We start from the raw sequence: 13,308 nt of genomic DNA, 5'->3' as shown, positions 1-13,308 counted from the left end.
TATGAAGCTGAAAGCTTGCAACTAACTGGGTATCCACACCCACGCTTATCAATTTATACATAAATTTGAATCTGAATCATTTGGGCTTCAAAAAAATTTGCACAGAAGTCCGGAAGAGGATGACAATTGAAGCAAACCATATGCATGCACTGGGCAATTGAGACTCACCCAAAACAAGCAAAAGTCATTTACCATGGAAGATTATCACAAAATCGCAGGACTTAGGCAATCTAAAATCGAGTGGGTTCTACGGGATGGAAGAAAACCCTATTCAGATATCTCTCAAAAATCAAAACCCTATTGAAGATTTTGCGGTTTTGATTCAAATTTCAATAAATAAATAAAAATTATAAAAACAAAATCATTAAAATTTAATAATGGTCACAAATGTGAATAAAATTAAAATTAGTAACTAACAACATTCATCTATAATATATGGCTAAGAGTTCTCGCACATCTCCCTATTACCGGGAAACCTACAAAAGTAAGAATGGGAAGGCGAAAAGGAAATCCTACGGATTGGATAGCTCATGTGTCCACGGGACAAATACCATTTGAGTTTGTCGATATGCGCAAGCAAGCATAGCTAATCACATAGATAAGCCCCTACCTGCTAGCGAGCGGATAGATAGAGTGAGCGAAGCACAAAGAGGATTGATGTCTGAGCAATTGAAAGAGTCATTCTTGAAAACCGAAGTATTTATAGGAATATTGGGGGTTCGAACCCTCTTCATCGGTGAAGTCATAAGTTATCTCTTGCGTGTTATCTATAAATGCGAACTAATCGAATCGAATCGACTTAACATGTAGCTAGTGTTATGATGTAGACAAAGGTCCTTGTGTTTTGATTTAGATAGGACTTTGTCTCCCTTTCGTTATCTTCCGCACCCCTTGTATAGGTTGGGGGTGGATTACATTTGGGAGCTATGTCGAGATCTCAGTGGTCTTGCCCCGATTGACCCATAGGTATTTAAAAGGAAAATGTGCCTAGACCTACTTAAGCGTCTGCCTAGCCCTCTAAGACCGCCTAGACCCCCTAGGTCGCAACTCACTTAGACAAAAAATCGATAACTTTCATTTTGTATTTTATTTTTTTTTCAATAAAATGTAAGAGCCTTAACAAAAATTTAGACGAACACTCATTATATTCTTGTTCCCCCTGTTTTCAGTATGTTCTAATATTTTATAATCTATATGCCATGTTTAGCAATTTATCCCAATGTAATTATATATTTTTTTTAAGTATAAATGGGCAATTATGTATACGATATATAATAAATTTACTTTAATCTGCCTTATCCACATAGGCCCCCATTTTGGTCCCGCCTAGGCGCTAGGTCCAACTTACCACCCGACTAGCACCTATCGTCTTTTATAACTTTGAGTACATGTGGACGCTCTAAACTTGAATAGCACAACCCAATGACTATGTACATTCAATTCATATGCTTACTTAATAATCATCACTGTGTTTAATTCAATTCTGCCAAATACATCCACACTTTTGTCTAATCATTTATTTTAGTGTAGGTTTATTGACCCCCACATTTCAATTGGCATCATGTGACTAAGAAGGAATTTCTCCACTTTGTTTTTCTCATTCTTCGTGTGTCGAATTCTTAGTTGTGTCTTGAGAGTAGGAAATATATAAGGTTCACTAGAGCCCAAAGATTGCAAGGCTTCGACTTTAGAACTATAGATTGTTGAATCCTCGGAGACGAAAGCCTACCGATTTACAAGCAAAAGAGTAGGGGTGAAATTCTGTTTTTAGGACATTGCATCTATGCAAGCCTCAATCTCTAAGTTTGTCAATATGTCTTACTTTCTCTCTAGTTTTACATTAATCTTGCATAATTGATGTTGTGATTTTCTTTATGATTATTATCATTAGAATTCTTGTGAGTAATTCTTATATTTTCTAATTATCACATAATTTTTTTGTTATATCTTTAGATTGTTGGAGAAATATTAGAAATAAGAAAATAATACAAGGATTCCAATGATGATAATCATAAACAAATCACAACATTAATTATGTACAAAATTAATATAAACAACGTAGAGGGAAAGTAAGAAATATTGACAAATTTAGAGATTAAGGCTTGCATAAATGTAATGTCCTAAAGCCAGAATTTTATTCCTGCTCTTGTGCTTGTTGTAACGTCCAGCTCTCAGGATTCAACAATCTATAATCTGAAGAAGTCAAAGCACTGCAATCTTCAGACTCTAGCTAACTATATAAGTTCCATATTGTCAATACACGACTCGGAATTTGACAAAAAAAAAATAAAGAGAAACATGAGTGGGGAAATCCTATTTCTCAAGAGTAAGAATGACACACCCCGACCTGGACAGTCCACTTGGACTCCGAATCGAGTTGTGCTGGCTGACACCTGGAGGGTGACGAAGCCATAAAGTGTAGTGGAATAAGAATGTGAATAAATTTAAACCTAAAAGTGCCTAATCAAAAGAGTGCGCGAGTGAGCGGGATTGAACCCCTTTCACACGTGATGCAGAGCATGAGACAGTATAGTAAATAGGATAAGGGTTATACCACTAATGATAACCATCTCCTAAGATTTTTAGAATCCTCGTTTACACGTAAGCATAGCTACTAAACCTGGAGGGGCGAAAAACAAAGTTGAGTGGGTAAGCAAAACAACGTTTTGTAAAAACTTTTATTTTCGAATATACTAACCCTTCGCCATAAAACAATTATAGTTTCCTTAAAACATACTACGTATAAGTATGAAGGTTTAATGTATGCCAACAATGTATATCAGAAATGCCACAACAGGAATAATTCAACAATAATGGAAATATAGGCATGTGCTTGACAATATACTAGCACGCGAGTCAGAGTCACTTAACGTGACCTGTACAACTGCATCTATGGCTCATCAATCTATACTATCACACAAGTCGGGGTAACCTAATGTGACCTGTACGACAGACTAGGTGTAATAATAATATACGCTCTAGTGCTACGATCACATGAAGCTTGCGCTAAGCGCAGTCACCTACAAGTCGGAGTCACCTAATATGACATGTATGACAGGCTAGCACCTAACTTGGATCCAAGAGGAGCATACGGTGCGGGAGGTGAACATACACGTGAAGGCTGGCCTTAGCCCCGGGCGGGAGCACTAACACATGGGTGTAGTAATGATGAGCTAATTATATTAATATATGTATGCCATACAATTCGAATCAATATAAAAAACTCACCTGAATTTGCATGCGCGAATTGTAGAATCATTTAGTATTCTACCACAATACTATATAACTAAGCAGGTAAAATGCGTATGAATATGCCATAGCCATTTTATAATTCCAATCACAAAGCAACATTTACCAAACTAACTAAAATTATGGCATAATAGGTGTAAATCCATATAAATGCATTTGTGGAAACTATAATTCACATATATATATATATATAAGTAAACTGCCCACTCACCTGGAGCCCGCGCTACAATTCCCTAGCATGAATATCAAGGCGTCACGAACGATCGTCGCCTAGAACAATTATCAAATCACAACTCAGGATTATTATCGATAGAACATGCAACTCACGTAAAACACATCCCTAAGGACGTTCTAGAATGATTTGAAACTCATTGACCAAAAGTAAATCGTCGGTCAAAGGTCTGCGGTAAGGTCCACAACCCTACTTAATTCGATCCGGAAGATCCGTACGTCGGATTCCCGATCCGTAATTTCCAAAGATTCACATTATTCTTCTAGAACAACATCCTAAAGTTTCGGAACAATTCAACGGTCAGATCTTCGCCAATTACTAAAATTAAATGGCGGCTGATGTTTTATTATACGAACTTACAAATCTAATTCGGAAAGATCCGGATTCTTGATCCGTAAGTTCCTATGGTCCTCAAATATTACGTACTATAAGGTACTAAGGTTTGGTGACGATCCAACAATCAGATCGTCAATTAATGCAAGAACCCCGTGACAGCCAACTAGATGGTCAACTACAAAACTATATTAAAACATTGTAATTTCACTAAACAGATGTCAAATATGGAATCGGCGCATCTAAATTAGCCTAGGAAGGTCTGGTGAGGTCTCGGTCCACGCGTTGCCGCGCATGGTGGCTGGCCGCCATGGTTCGCCGGAAAATTCCACTATTTCTAAAAATTCTCAAATTTCATAGAAATGAAGATCTCAATGAGAGGAACAACTTTCATACCTGTGGCCAAGGCCAATTCGGTTGAGAAACATTGCAAATTCCCCTCGATCCATCTAAAACCCTAAAATGGGTGAGCTTCGATTCTCCCTCCTTGTTGTTCCAACGCCCCTAAAACTAGTTGGGTCTTTTTCATAGGTCCAAGCAGAGTTGATTAAGGGTGGTAGTGGGTGGTGAAACTTGCCAGAGTGGAGAAATCGTCGTCGAGCACCTCCGGTACTTCGATAAGGTTCTACACGGAAATGGGCCTTAAAACCCTTCAAAAATGGGTGGAGATGGTAGAGGGGAGGATGTGGAAGAGGTTGAAGGTGATGGATGGTGGTGTTCGACGAGAAAAATGGTGGAAGTTCACCAGATTTCGAATCGGGTTGGTGCACATGTGCATGGCTACGGGAAAGCTGGGACTGATTGGTCAACCTTTCTTTTAATTGATTGGTCCATTTTCTTCCCTTAAAAACTGATTGGTTACCATTCCCACATGGTGGGAGTTCAAAATTGTTTAACTAAAATGCAAGCAACCAATTTCAAACGTCCGTAACTATACCGTTATAATCCGGACTCGCAAACGACTTTCGCCTATGCGTTCATAGCGACGAGTACTACGAGGGTACGCTAAAAGAATAAGTCCTACGTCTCTCTAGACGATGGTAAACGAAAGTCAAAGTTCTTACCTCTAGGGGCATTTTCGTAAATTGACGCTTTTAAAATTAATAAAAACGTAAAATTAGAGACGGGTTGTCACAAAGAAGTAACTCTAATTTTCTACTCTGTAATGCCAATGATTTTGTGGGTTTATATAGAACCCAAGTATTGCTTATTAAAGAGATGTAACTTTTCATCTATTAGTAGACATCATTTAGTAAAGGAATGCATCTATAACATAACCTTTCTAAGAAATACGAATAACACTATTTTTCATTCAAGTATATATATATATATATATATATATATATATATATATATATATATATATATATATATATAATATTGCATATTATAATATATAATAACAATCCCCCACATGAATGAAAAATTATAAGAATTTGAGAGTACAGGCAGACGAGAAATGCATTGTGAGATGTCTTTTGGACTTGAACCTACCCTAATGAATCCTTATTGAATTTATTGGTGACGTAGTATGTATAGGAGACATTGAGATGTTCACCATGTATGTTGGATGCGTTGTGAGAGATATCTTTTGGACTTGAACCTATCCTAATGAATCCTTATCAAATTTATTAGTGACGTAGTATGTATAGGAGATATTGAGATGTTCAGCATTTATGTTGGTCTTGGCCACCAGTGGCACGCCATCATCATTTTTATAAGAGAACCTATGAACCTACCCAAAGCTGGACTAAGGCACCTTGAGCTAACACGAGTTCACCACTCACTTTCAAATGGAGGTTGTGTGAATAGGGCTGGCATAAAAACTGTCGAACCGAAAAATCTAGTCGAATCGTGGTAAAAAACTACGTTGACCAAAAAAGTCAAAACCAGGACAAATCCTATCTTCCTAGCCTGATGGTGAAATGGGCTTGCATGACACCTCTTTGTGGCAGAAATTGTAAATTCCTGCTTGTTGACATGGTTCTAGTCTTGGTAAGGGTGCTTTTGGTGTTGATATTGGGAGCTAGTTCAGAGTTGGTCACTCTTGTGAAAGGTTCGATGACAATCAATGTTCTTTGCTTTCTATTGTTTCAGATTAAAAAAAGATGAGTTGCTTTACATATTGCATTAATTGGGTAGTACTAATAAATATGAAAACATCATGTGTTTTATTGGTAATGTATACTCAAACCAGTGAAGTAAATACAAACATACATTTTTGTTCTCCTATATAAAATGATGTTTTATTTGTGCTTGATTTTGAAAAAGGTTTGGCATACATCCTTGATGAAAACGATCCAACCATCATGAACAACTGAATCAATCTCGCTCAGCAGTCGATTTAAAACAAATCTCAGCACCATAAATTTTAATTTTAATTTTTTTTTTATCAAAAAATAGAGGATGTGAAAAAAGATTATAATTTTGGTTAGAACTGTAAACTGGCATGAACCGAACCTGAATCGTCGTAAAACGAACTGTAGGATTTTAATAATAAATTTAAGAAGAACCGCAACGAACCGAACCGGAATCGCCGTAAACTGAATTGTAGGGTTTTAATAATAAATTTAAGGAGAACCACAACGAATTGAACCGTTGATATTTTTCGGTTCGAGTTTAAGAGTGAAACTGGGCCGAATCGAACTATGCCCACCCGTATGTGTGAAGATCCTGCATCCTAACAAAAGTCTCTCACAAGAAGAGGAAAACAAACTGACTTTTAGGTCGTCGTTTGTTTAGTAGGCTTTGCCCCCTCTATGCCAAAAAAACAAATATTAAATTCGTGAAATTAGCTGCCAAAAAGAGAAAAAAAAAATGTGCATGTGATACGACTTTAGGAATCACTTACAATGAATGCCCACACGATGCTGCGGGATTGAAAGAAGAGTGCAATATCTTGAAATAAAAGTAACTGCAAAGGAAATTAACAGTTTGCATCCGACCCGAAAACTTCTATTCCATGGGCAACTTCTCAATGCAGTTCTACTTGAGCTTAACGATCACCAAAGGTCCGGCCCAACCCATCCTATAGTTATTTCTGTGCTTCTAGAGGCCGGTGCAGACCTTAGCATGAAACATTGTACCTCCGAGGCTGCGAACAGAGCTTTAAATGACTTATAATGCCATTAAATCTCTCTTGTCAAAATTACATATCCTTGTTTACATGGTTCGCTGTAAATAGTAGAATTCAACTAAATACTTTCAATAAGAACAACAACTGAAGGCATCTAAATGGTAATATTGTTAATTACTAGTCAATTTCCTCGCATTTATTATCTAATGCAGATGCATCATCATACCACCTCTACTGTTGCATATCCTCATCACCAACAAGCTGATCTCATCCTAGAAACAAAACCCTCCAAATCACTAAAACAAAATTTGCACAGAAAACCCATTTGGAAAATTTACAATTCTAAAGACACAATATTCAAACAAAAAAATGACCAACACGAAATCGGCCAAAAAACTCACCAAGAAACCCAACCTTTTCTAGGATTAAGATTTCGTTGAATGTGCACCAGATTTGCGGTTTTCAGACGATGTTCTCGTTAGTAGTTTCTAAGAGAACTGAGCAGCAGTTCAACTGAAGGTTGCAATTCGAAATGGAAATTGTTTTGAGGGAAATGGAAGGTGAGGTTTCTGTTTTTGTCATGACCATCTCAATACCTGTGAGTCAAAGATGGGGAACGATGTCTCCATATTGTGTCAATACTTCTTCGAATCCATAACAATGTTGCTCGTCCTCTTAGAAGCTAAAAACGTCATGATCATGTATAGATGCTACAAAAATATACATGAAAGTTGTCATTCACTTGATCCAAATGGTAGTTCTGCATAGACATAATGCAGAAGACAAAACAGAAGGAAACAAATATTGTAGCGGCATAAGTTTAATAATTGCAGCAAGCAAACAAACAAAAACTTTACTCACTTTCAAAATCCAAATCAGAAAATGAAACAAATAGAATGAACTATGAAAGAAAATTTATTCACTGAATTAGAATCAAACTAAGGAAATTGAATTGAACAAAACCCTTACTCAAATTTATTGAATGGTGTTTATGAAATGTAAAGAGAGTGTTACTCACGGAAAATATTAAGCACACGTCCATACACTCCATCTTCTTTTCTTTGTCTCAAGTCAAGTTCCTTTTTATACAGGTTCTCAACAAATCATACCCAAAAGGTCCCTTTTTTTACATAGACCAATTTCATCCATCAAAATTTTCATTAAAATTTTTTGCACCGGCCATGAAAATTAATTATTAATTCACTAAGAAGAAAATGGACAAAGAAAGAGGGGATGCAGGGTGGATGAGATTACAAGGAATAGACACGGATAAAAAATTATAAATTAAAAAAATATCATACGAAAAGATCGTTTAACAACTAATGACAGAGGAGGGGAAGGGGTTAAGAGCATGTGACATTTCCTTGGCATAAATTTGTACATGCAAGTTTAATTCCAATGAAACAAATGCGTGAGCCAAGCAAAAGACATAAAGGCTCCATGTACTATGTTACAATCATCTCAAGCTGCTGATACAATGCCTAAGATATTTCAGACATAAAGATTTTCATATAAATAAAGCACCTCACCTAAACAATAACTGAGATTGTGGTATTTGAATCAAGTATGCAGATGCTTTGCAAGGTCTTCTTCAATAACACCTCATTTCCCTTTCCATTTTTCCTGTATGATACAATAAATAAAATTAAGGACCCTTTTTAGAGATTAGGAGGGAACAAATAGATATAATGGAACATAAGAAAGCACCAACTTGTCAAAAATAATTTATTATTTTCAATTTGATTTAACTTTTCAAATTGAGCAAACCCCCAAGATAACCAAGCAATTCAAACAATCCCTACACAATTGACAAAGACGGGTTAAAAAGGAAAAATCTATATTTAATCAAACATACAGATGAAAGCATGGTTAAGATGTATTCTAGGTCAAAAAACCTTTACTTTCAGAATCTAAATCCAAAAAAGGGTCGCAAGGGGATCTATTAGCAATTAACCAATTTGTTATAGTTCAGTAGAATACAAAAGGAAAATCCTTCTCTTTTGTCTATTATATGAAAAATATAAATAAGAGATGGCAGAAGAGGACTATGAAAAAAATATGTGCGTATGAGTTATGCATCTTGCTTGAATGCTATCAATCAATGGTAATTCCCCAAATCCAAACAAACCCCAAAGACAAACAAGGCAACTACATATGTATTAAATTCACAATAACAAATAAGTAAAATTGAGTAAAATTTACCTCCATCAAGAAAAATTTAGCATCTTCCATCTTCACCATAGCAGGTGGACTCATCTAAACCCTAGCTGAACCAAACCAAAATCAAGATTACCAAAGTTAATTCCAACCGTTAATTTCTACAAAATCATACCTCAAAAGGTAAAACAAAACGAAATTGAAGGGTTTTACATGGATTTGCGAATGCAAGAATTTGAATTTCGAAAAACCCACTACTATAAAACCCCCTAAAATCTCGAGATTTATACCCAAAAAAGAAAGAAAATTTCCAAAACATGAAACCCTAAAAACCAAAAACCCACAAATATGCCCTCCCTGAGGAACCATTCGAGATTCAAATAGGAGAAATCGCACATAAGGGATTGGAGATTATCACAGACCAACTTAGAAGAGGCAACCTTCGAGCGTATCTGCGTTCTCTTCCTTGGGCGTATCAGACTTTTGAGCTTCTTCTTTTATCATCGTGATTCTGCAAGCCGAAGGCTCTCTCTCGTAACCCATCTATGAAATCCGTCCCTGGATTTCACTAGTTAAAATTACGTATTCCGAATTTCATATTCATATTAGTAGTTTTGACGCGTTTATATTTCCTGCATATATAAATTTTATTCGATAAGTAAAAGGAAAAAATTGCCGCTCTTGTGTTAAATGAGATTCTTTGTGCTCATACTTGACCTTTCCATAATTTTCTAGATTTCTTTGCATATTTGGCTACGTATTGATACGAATGTGTGGGCACAAATGGAATGTAATTTGGAGTTTTAACAAAGGAGTTATAAACGAACAAAGTTGAGGGCAAATTGGTTATTTGACCATAAATCTAGAAGCTCCATATTTGTTGGGCATCAGTCTTGTGCCACGTGTGTGGCTGTGATTGAAAAAAGGATAGAGATGGACGGTTGAGATGGAAAGATGAGAAGAAGAAAAATAATAATAAAACAAATATAAGAAAAAAAGGAAGGGAGAAAGGGAGAACTATCGAGAAGCAATGAGGGGGGGTGTTCAGGCAAGAATTTCCTTAGAGAAGGCCCCTAACTCGAGCACACAGCTCCCCAAGGAGTTGACACTTTGGTTGGTTGTCAGGTCCTACTTGTTGAGAGGCTGCAAGAGGATGACAGAGTTAGTTCTGAAAGGTGCATTTGTAGGGCCTTAGGTGTAGGACATGAGGCTCGCAATCAAAACTAAGTGCTTAGGCGTGCCACTGCCATCTCAATATGGCAGATGTAGAACAAGTGTGTTTAAGTCGATTATTTGCGCCCCAAGTTATTCTGACTTCTTATTATCAAAGGATTGTCATAGATGGGTTAAGTCTACATTAAGTTCTTTTCTGTGCCTTGAGATCAATGACTTTTATTATGTTGTATGCTTTAAAGGTTAGAAGTCTAGATTTAACTAAGTCATCAGTCTAGTTCCCGTTCAATCTTTTATAGCAGTAAAACTACTAAATGAACCAAATATGAGTGCCAATGGAACCCTTGATCATCAAATGACTGGAAATGACTTGAATATATACTGGAGATACATCATAATACCAGATCTACTAATTGAAAGATAAAACAAAGAGAGTCGGGCAAGATTTCACCTTGTCGAGCAAGGGTGAACGTCTTGCAGTTTCTTCTCTTTGTGATTACAGAGGTTTGTGTTGAAAAGGATAAGTAGTAAACAAGTTTACATGAGGGAATTGATACTACAACATCTGGAGAAAGTAGCATAGCTTTTACACCGGACAAAAGATGACTTTCTAAGGGAACTATTACTAAAAAGGGTTTGGAAGGTACAAACTGGCTTGAGAGCAGAGTTTGTATGCTTTTTTGTTTGATTGGTTGAGTGTCTTTGTCTCTAAGCTTTGTCTTCCCTTTTATATGCATTTTATCTTGGTTGTTGCAAGCTTTGCCCAAAAGCACTTAGTGAGTCATCATCTTTTTTACATGTTTTGCCATTCAAAAGGTATTTTTGGGCTGAGAGTAGGTTGATTTTTATCGGTTGTCACTTCCCTTGTAAGCCTCTGCATTAATGAGGAGCCGTCACATTGTCTTGAGATGGATGGATGGGCCTGGTGCTGGGCCTCAGGCAAGTCTCCTTCCTTTAGTTCTTATGGGCTTTCTTTCTTTTAGGTCTAAAGTTTAAATATTAACCCAAACAGGGGGTTCTCTCAGGTCGGGGATTATGGACCAGGCCCATCATTCCCTTTTCCTTGGATGTCGTTCTGTGCCGCCAAACTATGTCGTCTCCATAAAGTTAGAAAGCTTACTACTATAAGTTCCTCTTCTGTCTTTGTTCATATTTCTTCAATTTGATAGCCGAGTGTTGTTGTGGTTGTCGTATTTATATATAAAAAAGGATTCCAAGGTTTCCTTTCATTTTTCACGGTTAGTATATGATGATCATTACATCATACTATATGTGGTTTTTACTATTGGGAAATAGTCTCTTTGGTTTTGTTTCATGAGAACCTATAACTCTGCTAGTTTGGTGTGTCTTTTCTCAGTTGTTACATAACATCCCAGGCTAGTAGTAGTATAGCCTTATTTGAAAATTACCCATTTTCATGTTGTATTTGTTGCTTTAAAGTTAGTGAATGCATTAATGTAATATTGATGATGGGGAATCGACATCTATATTGTCTCATAATGTGAAATTGTTTCTCTTCATATTTAGTACAATTTGGTTAGAGTTGGTTGTATACATTTAGTCCGACGTGGTCCAGATTTTGCCTTGTGATGACAGTGAATAGCCATGGCTTTTATATGAATGACAGTGAATAGCCATTGTTGATGAACATATTAATTCCATCTCATTGGTTTAACATTATCAAACCTTTTTGCATATGTCTGAAGTTGAACGAATACTTATATGTATGTATAAAATAATGAAGGGATGAAATTGTTTTCTTATTTACTGTACGCATATATCAATGTATGCATATTCAAAGGAACTTACTCATATCCCTGGAAATATATATGCACCAACTACTAAGGCTTTTATATACAGGTACATCTATATTTGTAAATAGCATCTTCACTTATTTTCTAAAATTGTTTTCATTCAAATGTTACAGTTATTTTGATCATGCTAATTCAAGTTAACCAAAATAGTACTTGGATCTCATTGTGTTATTAGTAGTCCCAAGTAATCTAATTAAGACTAGAGTCGAAAGTGATGCATTTAGTAATTGCATATACTTGAGAATAGGAGTTGATCGAGGTGGTGGATGCTTGTAGTAATAATTTGAAACAATGCTTTGGAACCTAGATGGGAAATACATAAATGGATGGTGTATGTGCTCATGTTGTAAATCATAAGTATGGAGGTAGGAAGTAGGTTGTATGTTGGTCTAATTGCACCATGTAGCATTGGTACATGGATGGTCCTACTTGGTATATTCGCGATGGGGTACCATACGTATTTCAGGGGTGATCATGTTTGGTATATCCGCGATGGGTGATCACTGCCTGCACAATTTGACTATGCTTATGGTCCTGCTTGGTATATCTGCGATGGGGGACCATACGCATTATAGGAGTGATCATGATTGGTATATCCGCGATGGGTGATCACTACCTAGAGCTATACGATACAGTCTTGCTTGGTATATCCACGATGGGGGACTGTTAGGGGTGATCATGTTTGGTATATCCGCGACGGGTGATCACTACCTAGAGTTAGGATGTGGTCCTACTTGGTATATCCGCGATGGGGGACCATACGTATTTCAAGGGTGATCATGCTTGGTATATCCGCAATGGGTGATCACTGCCTGCACGCTTAGATTATGTCTATGGTTCTACTTGGTATATCCGCGATGGGGGACCATATGCATACTAGGGGTGATGAGGGTTGGTTGTACTTGGAACATTTCGGCAGGTGATATATATTAGTTGGATTCTATAGAGTGGCCTGGAATCGTTACTCTTGCTCATTTTCATAAGGTTAGTACGACCCTAGATTCAAGTGAATGGGGAGTAACCACAGTAGACCTTGTGAATATAAATGAAATTCACCATGTTATTACTTATAATCCAAGTGGGAATTTATGTAGAGTTCTTTAATTAAATTTGTGAAATGATATGTTATTTCATTGATTGATTAATGTAGTTAGACATTAATATCGTGTATCTTTGATTCATGGATTTGATTAATTAATGTGATTGTGGAGTGTCGTTGGATATAACTGTTATTATTATGAATAGATTAGTAGATCAATGTGGCTTGAGAATAA

General features: G+C 36.5%; 1 protein-coding gene across 1 annotated transcript in view; it reads right to left on the bottom strand.

Annotated features, from left to right (window-relative positions):
* LOC108170489 (uncharacterized) overlaps positions 1-306 on the bottom strand; it is a 42,149-nt gene extending 41,843 nt beyond the window's left edge. Inside the window, exon 1 of the transcript XR_011582743.1 lies at positions 193-306. The gene's annotated coding sequence lies outside the window, so the exon portion shown is untranslated. The remainder of the gene's footprint in view (positions 1-192) is intronic.
* Positions 307-13,308: the final 13,002 nt, after the last annotated feature.

Source organism: Malus domestica, chromosome 07 (assembly GCF_042453785.1).
Source record: "Malus domestica chromosome 07, GDT2T_hap1".
Taxonomy (NCBI): domain Eukaryota; kingdom Viridiplantae; phylum Streptophyta; class Magnoliopsida; order Rosales; family Rosaceae; genus Malus; species Malus domestica.
Note: the sequence above shows the minus strand (reverse complement) of the source record. Positions and strands in the feature narration are given on the sequence as shown.